This window comes from Lepisma saccharinum, chromosome 25 (assembly GCF_977018435.1).
Source record: "Lepisma saccharinum chromosome 25, izLepSacc3.1, whole genome shotgun sequence".
NCBI classification, from domain to species: Eukaryota; Metazoa; Arthropoda; class Insecta; order Zygentoma; family Lepismatidae; genus Lepisma; species Lepisma saccharinum.
In genome coordinates this window covers 1,363,707-1,381,664 of record NC_139253.1, presented here as the reverse complement: position 1 = coordinate 1,381,664, position 17,958 = coordinate 1,363,707, and the positions used below count along the sequence as shown (strand labels likewise).

Below are 17,958 nucleotides of genomic sequence, written 5' to 3'. Positions count from 1 at the left end.
GACAGTCTCCTCACCAAAAAAGAACAGGAGAAGAAAATATCTTGTTTTAGTAAGGGTCATGGAATGAAATGAACTCTTAATACACCTCAGTTGAAAAGATTGCAGAGTTCCAGAAAAAAGAAACACACTGGTGGTTTCATATTCAGTATTCCAGCTATTTTAGCAGGTCTAGGTGCTGTGGAAAGTCTAGCAGGAGGTAGTGCTATAATCATATATGTATATATAAATACCTATCATTATGAAACCTAAAGGTTTCATAGAAAAAACAGTTATTGACTCAAAGAAAAACAAGGCTGAACTAAAAGAGCAAAAACGTCATAATTTGGCAATGGAGAACAAAGGCAAGGGTATTAATGCTTGGATAAAATATAAAAAAGAACCATTATCCAACTATGATATTGAAAATTTGATTAAGTTACTGGGAATTAAACACTTCAGAGGTGTCTTCATGTCAGATTCGATACCTATTAAGGGACCATATAAAGAAGAGTGTGGTGTAGCCAATTTGGAAAGTTTCAAAAATCAAGGAACGCACTGGATCTGTCACTACAAACAAGCTAACATAGCTATTGTTTTTTTATTCTTATGGTGGCATACCTCCATTAGGTTTAGTTAGTTTTCTCAATACTCCAAATCTCTATTATAGGGACGAGCGTATCCAGGGTTTTGAGGTTGTAAATTGTGGCCACCTATGTGTTTGAATTCTGGACTTCTTCTCTCAAATAAATAAACCATTAATTAAAGATTTTCAGACAGCATTATGGGAGTGTTTCATCTTACTATTGAGACTTTAGTATTGAAACTCAGCTTACACAATGAAATTATCTATCATAAATCTACAGCTGTACGTGTTTTCTACAGTATGTATCTTATTCTTAATTTCACGGAACAAAATAATAGAGTTCCAGTAGGAAACAAAAATAATATTATTACTCCTGCTCAGTATAATCTATCAACATTACATCATCTGTCTAGAGGTGTGTTACTATCACAAACCTCTGTTACACACAGGGTGGAATTAGTTTCTGCAACTGAAACAGTTGATCTGGGTACACTTGGTAAACTACTAGGTTTTTAGAATAATAAAGAATTTGAGCCTGCCATCAAACACATAGGTAACAATATTCCTAAATATTCACAAACAAGCTGGAATATTAGCAAACGTTCAAACCAAATTCTGAGTTCATGGAGCCTATCATCTACTCACCCTTCTCACCTATCTATTTTCCAATATCCCACAATCGTATAGACCACATAGAGTTAATACTAACCGACGAAAAAGGAGAAGTAGTAGATTTTTCAGGTGCCTCCACAACAGCAATCATAGAAATGGTACTGTGATAGATAGAGTAGACTATCCAGGCATAACTTCTACTGCCATAGGAACAACATATTTCCAGGCAGGGGGATTTGAATCAGGAATAAAATTCCTGACAAAAAAAACACACAGTACTGCTCCCCATGCGTCTGCTGCCAGGTTTCTTCTGAGACTACAAGGAGATCATATTTAAAGGTGGTTTGAGGGTCACTTTTCGCAGTGCAGCTAATAACAATAATACACTAATGCGTTGTAGTACCTTGAAGTCTGATGGTACAACATTACCCAACAGCTTACTTGAAGCAGCCAAGTGTATCATCAAGACCATGGAGCTGAGGCTACCAGTAGTAGAATATGAAACTAAATATGCTCTCAAATGCAAAGCAAATATTGTGTAAAATCCACAAGTTCCTATTGGATTTTATACTTACCAGTGTGTTAAAAAAACCGGCCTCTGGTGGACATTAGGAATTTGAGGCCACTAATCAATTTAGTAGTATACAGTATGATATGCCAGATTTTTTAAGAGGTAGAACAGTCAAGAAAAAGATTCTAGCAAATTTGTTGATTGCAACATTAAAAATATTTATCTCAAAAATGGACGTAATGAAATTTCCCCCCGTGGAAATTATAATGTGGACATAGCACAAGATCATTTTATTAAATTATATGAGGCTTACATTGCTTACAAAAGAGTAAGTGAAGGAAACATAGATGTATTCTACACTCCCAGTGAATTGAAGGCACACAGACCAATGTTTGTCATCAACACGTCAAAAATAAACAAGTAGTCAATGATAAAACAAATATCAAAATTGTGTGTGAATTCCATGACCCTCTGCCTGACAACACTTTATGTAGTGTTATTCTTACTGCAGAGAAAACTTTTATTTATGATGTGAAGAATGAGAGAGTCACAGAACAATTTTAGTTGTTTAAATTAATACTAGTCTAGTCTTTCACATAGGATGCCTCAAAAGTTTTTTTCTTAATATTAGTAATTTTATTGTACCTTAGGTATAAGCAAACCAGGGTCTTTAAAAAATAACTAGTAATCAAGTAGTCAGTAGTTTTCATATCTAAAAAAAATACCTTGGCACTATTCTGAAACATGACTAACCACCTGGCATTAGAGTTGTTTGAGGCATAAGTTAAGTACACTCTCAACCAATCAACAGGGGTCACGTGACCCTGAGAATAGAATATTCCCAAGCTAGATATTGAAAAATGTTAATCATCATAGTACGAGGATTTTAAAATTCGTAGCATGATTAGAATTTTTTACACCTATGAATGAGATAAATCCACCAGAAGATATGAAAATCTAGCTTAATTTTAGCCAAAATAGGCTATGGTATCAAACAGACATGTCCGCAGATACAACCGACTTCCTGCTAGTGACCTAGCTTCCATCGACAACCTCAGAAACTAGGAGGTGATCGTCGGCAAGTTGGAACACAAACTCTTGGCGCGGACAAACGACGTGGAACACCAGAAACAGAGTTAGAGGATCAAACGAGAAGCATCCATACCGAACTGCAATCCATCGTTCAGAGTATCAAAACTCAGGATGATTGCGCGGATTTACGCGAGCAGTTTGAATCCTTGGAAATTCCCACGCTGGGAAATATTAAGATTGGACTTCAAACAGATGCCCTGCACGCCGTTATCGCCGATGTTCAAGCCAAACTCCGAACGCTGGAAAGCTTCATAGACAACCTGCCTTCGTCTGGCGAACTGAACACCATTGCTCGCAGCTTAGCCAACATCAAAATCCAGATCGAAACTTACGACGACGTTGGGAAAATTCAAGGCACCGTAGTCCACATCGAGGATACCTTCGTAAACATGAAAAGCCATCTCTCGAAGCTCTGGAATCGAAATTGCTCGGAATCGCCGAAATATGGCCACCGTTCAACAGCAGATCTTCAAGCTGGAAAGTCTGAACACCGAATCCGAACTTTCGCATTTCCATCACCTGATAGACGACATACAGAAGAAGTTGGAAAGGCTACAGTGATCGACGCCCACCCAGGATGACATGGCTCAACTTCAAGATGGCATGCGTACCGTGGCTAATGCCACGAAAATCGATGCCGTGGAAAAAGCTATGGAGACGCTTTAAAGTACGGTGGCCACCATGCTCACGTCGCAGGAATTCAAAGCCGTGAAGAGGGTTGTTAACCCAATACTCAAAATCCACGACGTCAAAAACATCCAAGCCGAAATCGCGCAACTTCGGGACACGATCGCTGCTTTGCGCACCAATCAGAACGTCGCAGACCTACACGTACTATTCGCTGAAATCAGGTCGCAAGTCCACGACCTGGCGACCCAAACTTTGAAGTTGAATCTTGTAGAAAGCTTGCAGCAAATCGTCGCGAAAGTGAAGCTCCAGATCGGTGCCGCCAAAGCGAACCAGGAACGGGCTTTGGTCGACATTGGCACCAAGCTTCATGATTTGAAAGAGGAATTCAAGCAACTGTACGTCAACGTAAGGACAAAACCCGGCTACGACCAGGTTGATCGCACCATCGGAGAACACCTGGAACCGGTGCTGTGCAGATTGGATGATTCAGACTAGCGAGATTTTTTTCCTCGTCGAGATTGTCAGGCTTCACAGTGTTCCGAATGTTCGAGAACATTGGCCGTATGAACGCGCCGGTAACATTTGCAAATTGTAATCTTACACTCAGTCTCACGAATTTTTCTTCGACTGTACTGTTCGGTTTCTAAAATTTAGATACAGGAAAAATGGAGGTGGAAAATTTCGAGGTGCCGCTCTTCACCATACAAAGAAAGTATCCAGAGCGCTTCAAATATCGATCGCGTATTGGGACGACAAATATAACGTACACGAGGATCAACAATTATCCGTTCTTGACATGGAAAGTTGTGACGTCTTGCTCGATTTCGATGTTGTTTGGAACAATCCGTCACAACCCATTTTTTTATTATTTGGAAGTACGTGCTTGTTTTTCTGGCTATCTCCCTGTAATAGAAATAAATAACACACCCTCCACAAAAGAAAATACTTGCAATATATATATGTATATATTAAGTTTCTCAATCACGGGTGGCTGCCGTGCTGTAGGGAGAAAACCAAAAGGATCTGACAATCAAAATGGACACAAATCAAAACTACTAATCCCAGGTTTATTTTTTTTTGGTATTAAATAGTGCGTGGCTTCAAGATCTCGCATATACCGCCAGCTGGTCCGGAGTTTTATAGCGGGCTCGTCTAGTCCCACTACCGACGAACTGACGTGTATATGAGCAACAAAAAATACAACTCCCCTTTTTATTGTGGCCCTTCCCAAATAATAATAATAATAATAATAATAATAATAATAATAAATCTGCTACCCAAGAAATTATACTGGAAGGGGTGAACTTATCTTAAAGAACGCCCAGCGTTTTGCGTAATTACATGAATAGTAAGATTAGGTATTTTCTCAAAATGCTTTTTATTTGCTTAACAAGTGCAGAGTATTTAATTTCTTACAACAGTATTAACAACGTGTTCTCATTAAATAAGTCGTTTCTTACCAGAAAAAAACAGTTACCAATTACCCCCCCTTCTTGACAGATTTTCACAAAAACATTTTTTACAATGACGATCCACGTCATCGATTCATTTTTACTTTGGATTCCCACTATCTCTTACATCACTTATGCTACCCAAACTAAGTCCATGATCATTCCTTCTTTTGACTACATATATGCTTTGGAGAAATTAGACCCCGGCGATGGGAAATTATTATCGCAAAAAACTGAAATTACGATGTTTTCCCAAAAAACTTTTAAGTAAAAAAAAAAGAAAAGGGAAATGAAACATTCAAAAAAAAATCTCTATTAAGGTAACGCGGTAAACTAAACCATTCTTGTAATAATACTTAACTCCATATCCGCAAGGTTTCCACTTTCTAGTCAAGGCTCACAGGTGTACGGGAAGATAAGTGCTGAGTCACGCCACTTTGACTCGGCCAGCTATCACGCTGTGGAACACCGTTGCTGGAGTTGCTGTTATCGAAATCGGGCCGGGGAGAACACTGGTTTGCCCAACAAGGAAAAAACTTTACCCCGAGAAGCTCGCTAGGTGTCAGTCTCGTCGCACCCCATGCGAGTTTCTTGCGAAAACAAACCAAGTTTCTCCGCGAACTGACAATCCCACGCATCGGTCTAATTCCTCTATACAGGGTGGGCCGAAGAATGTGGCGAAACGGGATATACAAGTCCCGATTCACCACAAAGTGGAGGCATACTGCTGCATGAGTCACGGAAGCCTAAGACTAGATTTTCCGGCGATCCAACAGACGACCACATTTCCTGCAGACTGACAACGGGAAGGAATTCTACAACTCTAACTCTTGGGAGTTAAAGCGAAAGCAGGATGTGCGACACTACTCGACGTTCAGCGTCCTGAAACGTGGAACGCTTCAATCGCATGTTAAAACAGCGCATTGGAAAACGGTTCACGCTTGAGGGTAGCTACAAGTGTTCCGACGTGCTGCGGGATCTCCTAGACGACTAAAACAACTCGGTCCATCACACAATACGCACGAAACCTGCGGACGTCGACAAATCCGTCGAGGCACGTTTGATCTCCACCGTTTACTGTCCCAGGTACCGACCTACGACCAAGAAACCGAAATATAAAATATGAGACCAGGTAAACCAGCACGTTCAAACGCACGTTCGAGAAGGAATTCACCAGAAACTGGAGCACGGAACCTTTCACCATGGTTCGGGTCATGCCAAGAACGAGGCACACGTGTCTAATAAGGGACGCTCGCAACAAAATTTTGAAAGGGCGATTTTACGAGGAGGATCTCTCGAAGAAGAGGCATCCAGATGCGTACCTCATCGAGAAGGTCCTGCGCAGGAAAGGTAAGAAGCTGCTGGTCAAATGGCTGGGAATTGAGGAAAGAAGCTGGATCGACGCGGACGAGGTGATAGTGTGATCATTGGGTGAAACGTGGTGAGGCGACTTTCCGATTCCTCCTCGGAATGCTCTAGGAGAAAAATGGCGATCTGCTGCCCGACAACATTCGCTGCCTCGTCGTCGGACATTCGGGATGCGGGAAGAAAACGTCGCATGTGGACAACTTCCTGCTCGCGCCCAACTGGCTGGATTGGAAGAACAGGCACCTGTACGTTTTCTCCAAAAGATTACAGCAACCAAAGTATTGCCAGCTGGCAAAACTGTACCAGGAACTGGGCACAGTCACGTTCTCTTTTGAAGTAATACCCCTGGATCGCTGCCTCGAAAATTCGGTTGTGGTTTTCGACGACGTGTTCCTGGAGAACCAGAACGAGATTCGCAACTTCTTCACCCAGGGTCGCCACAGAGGTACGGACTGCTTCTACCTTACGCAGACCTTCTCCAAAATTCTCAAGCCGCTCCTCCCGGACAAGGCCAACCTCGTGTGCTTTTTCGCCAAGATGCCACGAACCTCAAGAAGTGCACGACAACTACGTGGGTGGAGATTTGAGCTACAAAAATTTTTCGAAATTCTGAGCGTTGTGCTGGAACCGAAACGACTTTGGATTTGCGACGATCGACATGACGAGGAAACCGAGCAAACCTGAAGCTACGCGACTACCTGGCTAAACGGTCCAACGGGTGGAAATCCGAGAATCGTGGAATTTACGAAGAGAAGAAATGTCAGGACCAACCATTCATTGATAACATCAGCGGACTCGGTAAAGAAATCAATGACTTGATCAAGTAGCTCCTGCCGCTCACTGCTTTAAATTATGCCGTACCCATACCGATATCCAGCATTCACACTACCCCGTTTAAACACGCACCGCCACCGAAACGTCAGGCCCTAGGCAACACCTCTTCGGACAAGCTAGTCGAGTTGGGTCCATTGGCGAGGGATTACCTAAGCACCGGGAAATTCGAGAAGGACGAGGTGTTCGGATGAAACCAAACGAGGGCGTGGGATGGAAGATTGTAACATCGAAAGTTACGTTTGAGGGTGACGACGTGAAAGACTATTTGGGCGAGAGAAACAGCTGGACCAGGTATCCCGGCACGATGGGACTGTGGGAACTCATCACCAAAAAGCAGTCTCAATATTACACGAATGATGATTACCAAAGTTACTCGGAAATTTTTATTATGACGGACGCCCTGTACAAAAACAACGATGCCACGCAGAATCGCTTCAAATTCAGCAGCGGAGAAAAGTACAAGAACCTCATCAAGTCAATATGGACCCAGGGCAAAACGGGCAGCGGCGTCAAACGCTACAACACCCTGCCCAAGGAGTTTGTGTGGAGTTGACGACGTGAGGAAGCTCGTGGACAGTTTGTTGGTCATTGCAGGCGAAGAGAATACAGGCAACTGTAATTTCCACAACGAGAAGGTGAGCATTTGGACATGATCAGCACCAAGCTTGCAAACCTCATCGTGAACGACAAGAAAATCATAGGGTACGTCATCAAGGCCATCAACACCCTGCCTCCGAAATTTTGGTCCGTGGCCGAGGGTCGAAGCCTCGTGAACGACATCATCAACGAGCTGCACTTCGAGATTCACCTGCCAGGTTACCAGTACTGCGGTCCGGGTACCAAACTCGAGCAGCAAATGGAGACAGGAGACAAGGGTGTGAATCCGCTAGACGCTGCATGCAAAAATCACGACATTGCTTACAACACTCAGACAGATCTAAGCACACGTCACTATGCCGACAGGAAGGTGGAGCAAGCGTCTTTCGGGAGACTTGTCAGCAGAGATGCCTCGCTGGGTGAACGGGTCGCCGCGTTGGGTACAACCATCGCTATCAGCACAAAACGAAAATTGGGGGTGGGAATGTAAATAAATAACACCCCTTGAAAATAAACACTCGTATAACTGACCTACGACTTGAACTCATGTATAAAATATTTACGTACACATTCGACGGAAGTGAGGATGTTTCGAAGATCGTCAACTTGGCCAAAGTAACGCAGGAATTTCGGCCACCGTGCGAAATGGTTTTCATGGACCATCTTCGAAAAATATGCGGCACAAAAGGCTTGCAAGATCCCGATTTATTGAGCTGTAGGGGAAAAGTTGGACGATAGGTTGGACGAGCTTCACGAGGCGAGGCAAGGAAGGAGGCGATATACCGACGATTGGTATCACTCGAATACAGAATCAGGCAGCATCATCAATCACATCATCGCATTAGGCGAAAAACGAACTCCCACGATATATAAATAACATACTGTCACTATGAAGCTGAAGGGTGTCGTCTACCAGGTGTATTATACAGACCTCAAGTCTCTCGTAGCTCTTGATGGATTGCTCACCAAGAAACAGAGGAAGAAGAAACGTTCTTGCCTGGTCAATGGACATCGAATGAAATTGCTCCTCAGCACCCTTCACTTGAGGAGGTTACAGCGTTCGCGAAAGCAGCAGAAGACTGGAGGTTTCATATTCAGCATCCCCGCTATCTTGGCCGCTTTGGGTACCGTGGGTTTTTTGGCCAGTGGAAGCGCTGCCATTGCCAAGACGGTCATCGATGCGAAGAAGAACAAGGCCGAACTGAAATAGTAGAAACGACACGACCTGTCCTAGGAGAAGAAAGGGAAAGAAGTTGGGAAAAAGCAAGAAACTCCGAAAAAAATTAAGAAAAAATAAGAGCCGCTGTCCAACCTCGCCATTGAATCTCTGATTGAGCCGCTGGGAATCAAGAACTTCAAGGACGTTTTCATGTCCGATTTCCTACCCTCCGTCGTGAAGAAAAGAGAGTGCGTCAACCCTGGACAGTTACGAAAATCAGGGCATCCACTGGATCTGGTACCACAAGCAAGCAAACAGCAACGCGTTTGTTTTCGATTCTTGCGGTGGCGTCCCTCCTGCTGGGTTGGTGAAGTTCCTCGGTGCTTCCAATCTCTACTACAACGACAAACGCATGCAAGTTGCGACGAAGTAAACTGCGGTCATCTCCTCGTATCCATGCTCATGTTGCTGTCACAAATCTATAACCCAACGAGCAAAAATTACCAGAAAGTGTTGTGGCATCTGAAGCACGATGGGAGTGTTCCATCTCACCAGCGAGACATCAGTCCCGAAACTCTCGTTGCACGACGACATTATCTATCCTAAATCCATCGACCTTCGCGCATTCTACAGCATGTACCTGATACCCAACGTGACGGTGCATAACAACACCATCAAGGTCGTCCGCAAAAAACTCAGCGTCAACCCCTGACAGTACAACCTGTCTACCTTGCAGGCCCACTTGCCGAGAGGCGTGTTTCTCTCGCAGAACTCCGTGACTCACAGTGTAGAACTGGTATCTGCTACAAAAACCGTGGACCTGGGTACTGTCGGAGATGTCATGGGATTCGAGAACGGTACCAAAATGGAACCTGGCATCAAGCACATTGGCCCCAACATTCTTAAATTTTTAGAAATCGAGACTCTGAACGTGAATTCAAACTGAACTCGGAGTTCATGGAGCCGATCATATATATACCGTCGTCACCGATATATTTCCCGTGTGTCGCAACCGCATAGACAACATAGAGTTGGCGGTGACCAACGAGAAGGACGAGGTGGTGGATTTTGCAGGACCCACGACCACTGCCGTTGTTGAAATAAACGTGTAATAAATAACCATCATGGATTAAATTGAAAGTTACGAGTTGTAGTCCTTCCCTCCCAACCGTCGCACGTTCGCGAACCTCAACAAAACGAACCGAGAGACGGAGTTCAACGTGGACGTCGGGGACGGATTCGTGCATCCGCACACAGCCGACCTGTACGTCAAGTTCGACGTTTTGAAGAGAGACGGCGGGGAGACGTTCCTTCCCAACGCAAACCTGAGGCTCGTGGACAACTTTGTACCATACCGACTCTCGCAGGTCGAAGTAAGGAAGCACGCCACGGTCATCGATCGAGTCGACTACCCCGGGATCAACTCGACGGCCGTGCGAACGCTGAAATTTTATAAGGCCGACGCCGCTTACCACCAGGCACGTTGATATGAAGCGGGTGCGAAGATCCAAACCAAAATCCACACGGTGTTGTTTACCATGCGCCTGCTGCCCGCTTTCTTCTCAGACTACGCGGAGATTATGTGGAAGTGTGGTTTGAGTGTCACCTTTCGCAGAGCCGCCAATGACATGCGCTGATGAGTTACAGCACCTTGGGTCCGAACGGGACCACTCCGCTTCCCAACACACTACCCGACGCTGCCAAATGCTTTGTAAGGTCCATGGAGCTACGAATGCCCGTGGTGGAATACGAATACAACTATGCCCTCAAGTACAAAGCCGACATCCTGAAGAATCGTCAAGTGCCCATCCATCCCATTGCGTGCAGAAACCTGCTTCCGGCAATCATTTCGAATTCGACGTGACCACGCATTTCAACAGCATCCGGTACGACATGCCCGAGTTTGCAGCCGTGCTCTTCCAGACAGGGAAGGACAACAACCAGGAGAAAGATTCCAGCCAGTTCGACAATTTCAAGCTCAAGAACGTCTATCTCAAAAACGGGAGATACGAGATCTTCACACGTGAGAACTACAACCTGAATATCGTAGACGACGACTACCTGAAACTGTACGAGGCGTACACGGCGTACAAGAGGGTGACCTCCGGCAACATGGACGTGTACTACACCCCCAACGAGTTCATAGCTGGCGGACCCATGTACGTCATCAACACGTCGAAGAGGAAGCAGATGGGAGTCAACGATTGCATCAACATCAAGATTGTGTGCTAGTTCCACGACGCTCTGCCCGCCAACACCCTGTGCAACATCATCTTCATCGGGGAGAAATCTTTCGTGTACGATGTCAAGAAGAACGGGTCACCGAGGAGTTTTAAGTACAAGAAAACACACAATCCCAAGAAAATTATACTTTCCATAGGTCCAGAGGTCAGAGCAGTTGCCCGGAATATACTGTGTGGAAGTGAAGGTTGACAATTGGGTTTACTCCATGGAAGCATCGCTTCTTGCACCTCATATTGCAACAATATTGTCGCTCACAATATATAGGTATATATATATATATACACACAGACTTGCAACAGGACGGCGACCACTTCCTGTCATGAATAATCGCCATCATGAATTTTGGGCCAGGGTATATGAACCGGAACTCAGACGTCAGTCCGCGGAGTGGCGACATGCCGAATCACCAAGACCGAAGAAGTCCCGTCAGAATCCTTCCCCCGTGAAATTGATGGTGAACGTAGCGTATTTTGCCAGGGGTGTCATTGTGTGCCACTTCGTTCCACATGGCAGAACAGTGACAGCAGAGTACTACAGGAACTTCCTATGCGACAGGTACGACGTGGCGTTCGGACCCTCTGGACAGTGCAATCATTCTGCACGACAACGCTAGACCACATAAAGCAGAGTGTGTACGGTGGCAACTGCAACGCTGGGGATGGGAAGAATTGGAGCACCCACCGTACTCACCTGACATTTCGCCCTGTGGCTTTCATCTCATATGCAAGGTTAAGGAACCACTACGTAGAAGGCAGTTTGCGACACGAGAGGACATTTCCAATGCTGTGCAACAACAGATGACCCGATTCACACATGGTGCGGCCAATGGTGACGCAGATGGTATTCCGAGTCTCCCACATCGTTTTCAGCGTGTGGTGCACATGGCAGGTGACTACGTTCAGGGCATTTAGCCCAGTTTTGTTTCAATCCAACATCTATGCGTATATTTCCAGGGATGGACACTGATACACGTGCGAATCAATATTAGATGTTCAAGAGCGCTATATTATTTGTTCCATGCACAGTAACGAAAGTCACCTTGTAATCAACGTTTCCTGAGTTTGATTCGCGGTGAGATTCAAATCAAATTAAACGTAGCATTGCAATGTATGGGAGATTTTAAAAATGCTACTCGCACAAGGATTTTGATGTTTGATTTCTGAAACATTCCATTGTTGCTCTCAAATACAAATACAGTGCGTTCGCTTTGGCTCTGGATCGAGATAGCGCGTGACATGGCGCAGATGGCGGCATTTTTGTCCCTAACGTCTTGCTTATATACGCAAATATCTTTTTTCCTAATGCATTCTAGATAATTTTTGTAACTCCAAATACAGTGATTATTTCAGAATCAGTATCATTATACTGAACGTATAGAATAAATTATTGAATGAGGTTTTTCATAGAATGTTATTTTGATTTACAAGATAAAGTAACAGTTATCCTTGAATAAATATTTTGAAAAAAAATTAAAATATAATGAATCTGTTGGGTCAATGAATAACATCGATTAGTTTGAGTTTGCGAAAGGTTGAAGATTCTTGCCGAAAATGAGGTAAAACCGGCTTAAATATACTGTTGTGTATGTGTTAGCATCGTACAATACCTCTCAAATAATTCAAAATAAAGCATTGCTCTCCCTTGGAAGATGTTTGCCCACCCCGTCAAAAGCATTGTTTGTCTCCTTTTAAATAAGACCAGCTGCACACCGGATCCGAGCGACGAGCTATTTTTGTTTCAAACTGACTCCAAGAAGGTTTAACATGAGGCTCTTACATCTCGTATATTTATTTATTTCATGAATTCAATATTATACTTGTAATATATTTTCTGCTTATTATCATTTCCTGTTTAGTATGGTGGGATAAAAAAATTTAAACCTACATCCAAATAATATGAAACTGTGTTTTACATATCTTTCTTTCCTTCTTCACAGATTAATCATGAATTGAAGTACGTAAGTGAAAAAAGTGCCTGGTAGTGACGTTACTTTGCTGTAGAAGGATGACAGTGAAGTATTACAGCCAGACATTTCATATTGTTTAATCCTTGTATAGAAGAATACTTTGATATTACAAATAAAAGTTCATAATCATATTTTCATTACTTAACGTTTCCCTTGCACACAACCGCATAATTTATATCATAATGTTTGTTGCATATTGGTTGTAAATAATAAAAATCTGAGTATATTCTTTAAACATTTCATTTCAAAATATATAATTATCTTTCCTTAATTTCAGTATGTAAAATTTTAGAACACATACATTTCAAAGAAAATAATCGTTGGCCACGTACACAATAATAATCTGATTAATTGTATATTTTCAATATTTATCACGGATCAACCCTATACGCTGTGCTCCAGTCCTGGAAAAGACACAAATGTATATGTTTCCTGGTCTTTTTTTAAAAAAAATTCCCTTGAGATTTACTTACGGAAGTGAAAACTCGTTAACTAACAGCATTCTAAGTAATTTATAAATATGTATTTTACAGTGGAGAATAACATATGATGCAGAGCTAGACAATTTAATAGAAGGTCAGGATATAGTGACATTTGTCAAAGCTCAGAGAATATAGTGGTTAAGACATATGGAGAGATTGATTGAAGACGAATACTATATGCAAAGAAGAATGTTGAGAGAAAAGCTTCACCACACAAGAAGAAAGGGCAGAATACGACTTCGATGGATACTCGACGTGGCTGCAAACTTGCAGAAGATGAAAATAAAAGGATGGAGGAGAAGAATTGATGATAGATTGGAATGGAGGCTATAACCGATTTACCATTACCATGTCGGTCTTCCCCTCGATCTTTTTTCTTGCTCTCTGAAAATGACGCAACTGTCTCTAGCCGGCAAATTTTTCCCCACGGATCCAGCCATCTGTTTGATCACCGGTCCATCCATCTATCCAACCATAAAATGAAAGAACCTACAATCAAGAAAAGGAAGCCAGTATGGTCCCGCAATAAACTGCGATCTCCCTTCGATATTCGTTTGGACCCGTCACGATAAAATTTCGTGCTCTGCAGAGGGTGGAAAGTTAAGAATTTAGAGGAGGGCCATTCAACCACTGAGTTCCTAAGGCTGAATGTATAAATACCTAAACAATTTATGCTAGAACATGATTCTCACCTTCATCGTTAACTTGGAAAACAAGAAGTCCTCTGTTTCCTTGAAGCTGCAAGTGCCGAGAGTCCTACTTAGAGACTTGTAAAGACAATGACTCCCTCTATTCCAGTGATGAGAGTCAACCGTTCCGGAGCAAGCAGACCTAAACAGACTAGCATCTCAGCACGTATCACAAGCTGAGCCGAAGACATAACTTTATCAAGCATAAGTAAACCAAGTGTCAGAAAAGAAGTGCTCACCGTGAACTTAATTCAATTGGAGCCAGAAACGTCTTCATTTTCCAAATCACCCCGCGAACAAGGGTTCGTTGTGTCTCCGTACAACGCAGTCATCCCTCCTCGGAATAAACATGGAATCACGTGTAGTTTGGGCTAAAGTGCACTGGGCAATAGGGAAGAAGGACAATTCCTCCTCGTAGCAGCGTACTCGGAGAATCAAGGGTGAAATATAGATCTCCAGAGAACAGTTGGTGTGCATCGCTTGGACCTACAAGACTCTTCAACACAAGACTCCCAGATCAAGAAAAGATTTTTCTCCTAAAGTATACGAGTTTGGACACTTTTCTTAAAACATTCAGTTTTGTGTTCATTTCTTTATAATCAGACTGTGCTTCGGTAAAGATAATACCAACGGAATATATGTACTAAAATTTCGTGTGCAATGCTGGCTATCAGCGGCCAACGTTGCTCTAGTGTTTTGACCCAGTGCACCATGGATAAGTGTTATTCGCTTGTCTGAGAGACGAGTGGAGAAGGGTGGTGAAGATATGTAAGTATTCGACGTACATTAAACAATTTTCTTTCAACATGTCTAAGTGTTCTGATTTCTTTCTAATAATAATAATAATATTTGCTCAACTTGGCTTGTGATCGAAGACCAACGAATGAGGAACTTCATTAGTCTTCTTCATTGGCCGAGTTCTGGCCGTTACCATAACACAACCTCCCCATATTTTATTCTTGTACACATGTCAGGTGATGTATTTATTTTCAGGTTTTTCTCGTAATTAACGAACATCCATGAAAAACTGGATGTTGAACTCCCCTATTATATTAAATAATGGCTTTCCCGAACGGGACATGTTTACAAGCCAAGTTGTAATTAGTTATGTACCGTTAAAATTCAAAATTCACTAAATTGTTCTAAATTCTAAATTTGCCCAATTTTTTTGCACTAGAGGCTAAACTAGACCTGAAGTAAAGAGAGTTGTTACTAAACACAGAACAAGGAAATAAAGCAGTATCATTGTTACCCCTACCACTTGCTGAATGCACTCAGGATTTAGATGATTCTTGTAACCAGGTACACAAGCAACCTAGGTATACGGTACCAGTTGGGAATACTAATTGTAATACACAGACCACATCCGAAGAACTTTTTCAAAAAGCTCAAGATGCTGAAATTCTAAATCCTACAGAAAAGGATATACTTTTAGATACATTATTAGAGTTTAATGACTTTTTTGATGATAAGCCTGAGTGTTGCAATAAGTATGTACACAAAATAGAGGTAAATACCACAGAACCTTTGGTAGCGAAGTCTTATCACATACCATATAACTATAAGGCTCAAGTCAGGGAACACCTAGAGAAAATTTTAGAGTGGGATATTATAGAACCTAGTGAATCATGTCACCTCAACCCCCTGATGGTAATACCGAAATCTGATGGGTTCCTACACATTTGCACTGACATACGTAATGTGAACTTGTATCAAAAACTAATTCAAACTAAGCCTATTAGAATAGATGAAACCTTGCAAGGTTTTCAAGGCAAGAAGTACATATGTACGGTAGACATGTGTTCCGGCTTTTACCAGATTTTGATTACAGAACAGTCTAAACCGCTTACAGCGTTCAGTTTTGATAGCGCACTATACAAGTATAAAAGGTAAGTCTTTGGTTCTTCAAATGGAGTGCAAGTTTTTACTGAAGCTATAAATAGGAGAGTAGGAGATACACTTTCAGATAAAGTAATGATTTATGTTGATGACTTGTGTATTAGAACAGATAGTTTTGAAGAACACATAGAACTCTTAAGAGAAGTATTTTAAAAGATTAGAGCAGCTAATATGAGCATAAAAATGAAGAAAAGTTTCTTTTGCAAGGAAAAATAAACTATTTAGGCCATACAATTGATCAGAAAGGCATTCACATAAATCAAGATAGGATACAGTCAATAAATGAACTTCCCAGGCCTAGAACTAGGAAACAACTAAAGAAAATATTAGGTACTTTTGGCTTGTTACGAAAATTTGTCAACAGCTATTTAGAAATTTGTAAAACGTTAACCGACTTGCTCAAAGAGACAAAAAGTGGAAGTGGGGTAGAAAAGAAGAAAATAGTTTCTTATCTATGAAGGATGCCATTGTCAGAGATACTACATTATATCATCCTGACATGCAAAATGAATTTTTCATACAGACAACTGCGAGTGGAATTGGCATAGGGGATATCTATTCCAAATTGATAACGGGGAGCCTCGTGTCATTTATTATGTAAGTAGAACATTGAGACAATATGAAGAAAAGTACACCTTTACTGAACTAGAATGTTTAAGTATATTTTTTTATTTCTAAATTCAGATAATATGTAGCTGGTACTAAATTTACAGTCATTTTCAACCACTATGCTTTACAGTGGCTAAACAGCTCGAAAAACTGGAACGATAGGCTGACCAGGTCTTTACAGTTGCAATCCTACCAGTTTCAAGTACATTGCTGCCAGGGCAAAGAATATGGTCTGGCAGATCTGCTAAGCAGAACATTTGAAATAAAGAAACTGAAAACTTACACAAGTGAACCGTTCAGTAAGGAGATACTTGATTTTCCCGTTGACTTCGTAGCTGCGGAGCAAAGGAAAGACCCCATACTTCTCCCTATCATACAGCTTGTGGATGGTACCCTCACAGAAAATTCAACCAGGTCTAGAAATTGGTTAAAATTCCACAAAATTTTGCCAAATAACTTGTTAGTCACTAGGGAATATCATTTTTTGAATGAATGGAAGCTCTGCATACCAGAATCATTTGTACCAGTAGTTCTTAGAGCTTACCATGACAATTTAGGTCATTTTGGGATACATAAAATGATGAGAAGGATTTTCAAACTGTATAATTGGAGAAATATGAGGAAATATGTCAGAACTTATGTTACAAATTGTATTCATGTCAAAGTACTAAAGATAACACACACACACCTAGACAAACACTGTTAATGCACAGTATGGAAGTTAAATATATTGTATTGTTCATAGATATTCAGGTCCCATTACTAAGGGATAAGAGAGGTGAAAGGTTCTTACTAACTATTCAAAATGCTAAAACTAGATTTCTAACCGCATACGCATTACGTAACAGTACTACCGACAGCATACTACGGAAGCTTATTGATGTTTATTTCTTGCATTTCGGGATCTCAAATTTAATAGTGAGCGACAATGGAGTTCAGTTCAAGGCAAATAAGTAAGTACAATCATTAGCCTCTCTAGGCATAAAGGTTGCTTACACCGCAGTATACAAACCAAGCAGTAACCTAGTAAGGAGGATACACAAGGATTTAAACCTGCTTATGCGAGTGGTCTGTGAAGGCACGCATAATGCCTGGTCAGAAAATGTCACCAAAGTTGTTAACTTGTTGAACGGAAGTGTCAACCATTTCACAGGTTTTGCACCCATTGAGCTTCAGCTAAATTATCCCATTGACAATGCAGTAAAAACACACTTTGACTTGCCAGCTGATGAAGAAATTAACTGGGAACACAA

The 17,958-nt window shown here is 41.9% G+C and overlaps 1 long non-coding RNA gene across 2 annotated transcripts in view; it reads left to right on the top strand.

Moving 5' to 3' along the window:
* Positions 1–13,240, top strand: part of LOC145978627 (uncharacterized) — an 88,896-nt gene extending 75,656 nt beyond the window's left edge. For both annotated transcript variants that reach the window (XR_014440727.1, XR_014440728.1), the window contains exon 9: positions 12,997–13,240. This is a non-coding gene — a long non-coding RNA (uncharacterized LOC145978627). The remainder of the gene's footprint in view (positions 1–12,996) is intronic.
* Positions 13,241–17,958: the final 4,718 nt, after the last annotated feature.